The sequence below is a fragment of the Enhydra lutris genome, unplaced genomic scaffold (genome assembly GCF_002288905.1).
Source record: "Enhydra lutris kenyoni isolate GAN:26980312 unplaced genomic scaffold, ASM228890v2 scaffoldscaffold7, whole genome shotgun sequence".
In the NCBI taxonomy this organism is placed as follows: Eukaryota; Metazoa; Chordata; class Mammalia; order Carnivora; family Mustelidae; genus Enhydra; species Enhydra lutris.
Genome location: NW_019154091.1, coordinates 33,214,301 through 33,216,106, shown reverse-complemented (window position 1 = coordinate 33,216,106; position 1,806 = coordinate 33,214,301). Strand labels below are relative to the sequence as shown.

At 40.2% G+C, this 1,806-nt stretch overlaps 1 pseudogene; it reads right to left on the bottom strand.

Moving 5' to 3' along the window:
* Positions 1-488: 488 nt before the first annotated feature.
* LOC111142309 lies at positions 489-1,053 on the bottom strand (annotated as a pseudogene).
* Between the last annotated feature and the right edge of the window lie 753 nt (positions 1,054-1,806).

Genomic DNA, 1,806 nt, shown 5'->3' with positions numbered 1-1,806 from the left:
TTGGACTCAGTAGCTTCTGCCATTTCCCATCTCTATGCTGCTCCCAGTAGGCCTCAATCTGCAGAAGCCAATGATCACTTTTTCCTCTGAATGATCTTCATCTATAGGCTCCTCTTAGCAACAATGGCTTACAGATGGGTTTAAGGCCTTTGTATTTGCTGTTCCCTCTACCCGAACACCCCATTCCCAGATACCTGCATGTCTTACTGCTAACTTTCTCCAACATTTTCCTACACAGACGTTGTGTTTCTGCTCACCCTCACTGGCCACACGATCTTTAATTTCAACACCCATCCATGACGCTCAGCCACTCCCTTCTCTGCTTTATCTTACTGCATGACATCATTAGCTAATGTATTATATAGGACAATGGCTTTTTTTTTTCCTTCTCAAATCACTCCAGCTTTTATTGCATCTTTAAAACATCACAAATAAATCTGAAAAATCATCAGGCATCTTGCTGTTTCTGTAGCTGGACAACTTAGATCTTACTCGTCAGCCTGTTGAATTGTTCCTTTTTCAGTAACACAGATACCATCCCCAAATTTTCTGATATCCTTGTTTTTAACTGTTGTGGCTTGCTGAATCAAAGCAGCTGAGTTTGATAGATTTCCTTCAAGAATTAACTTATCTTTCTGGGCCTGAGATACTGAACAAGCAACATCTGGCCTGATCCAAACCCTGCGGACGTATTTTTGTGTTTTTCTCCCAAGAAATTTCAGATTTCAACAAGAGAACCATTCTGAATAACAACACTGCTGGGGAAGTGCGCACACGCAGACGTCATCTTGTAACAGATGCCCAGTGTAACACCCTTGATGGTGTTCTATAGGTGACTATAAGACAGTGCAAACAGTAGTCAGTTCTTTTCTGTTTCCCCACATTTGTCACCTCAGAGCCTCTTCTCTTTCTTTCCAAGGAGACTGAGTTCTACATTGATATGACAGAATTCCATCTGCAGAGTTCCTCTGGGGCCCTTCACAGTAATGGTGCATCCCTTCTGAGTGATGTCGACATTTTGTCAAGCAACTGATTGCTGAGAATGGTTTTCATTTTTGCAGCAAATGTGACAAAGAGAAGACAAAGCCTTATTTTTCATCTATTTCATCAGTAGAAGGGAAGCTCCATGAGGGCAAGGACCTCTACTGTTTGTCCACAGCTTTACACTGAATATCTAGAAAAGTGCATGACAAACAAATGACTTGCAAGTGAATATTAATAAATATTTCACAAATGAATCAAGCATCACCTTTATTGAGATCAGGTAGGCACAGCAGTTTAATTATGCAATCCATATGCTCATACCTGAAATAACTGAAATTATTTCCCCACAGTTTGGAATGACTAGGAGCAAGGGTATGGCGATAGGTAATAACAGAATGCTAGGAACTGTGGCCAGAGAGAGGAGCTTTGGAGGTTAAGAGATTTGGGGGATGATAAGGATCAAAGAATGGAAATGATGATGAGTGAAGTGGAAGTGACATAAGACACTGAGAGAGAGAGTAAGATCATAGATATTAGAATCTACAAAGGTGACAATAGGGAAAGAAATGGGGAAATGGTACAGCAACTGATGCTACGACAACTCTGAAAAGTAAGAAATTATCTTCTTGGTCCCAGAAAAGGTTATAGGAAACAGATGGTATAAAACAAAGGCTCTGAAATATTGAGAAATTTCAAGGGAACAATAGTTTAAACTGCACAATACAGTAGCCACTAGACACAAGAAGCTAGTAAGCACTTGAAATATGGCTTGTCTGAATTGAGAGGTGCTGTATAAGTGTAAAATGAATGCCAGACTTGAAA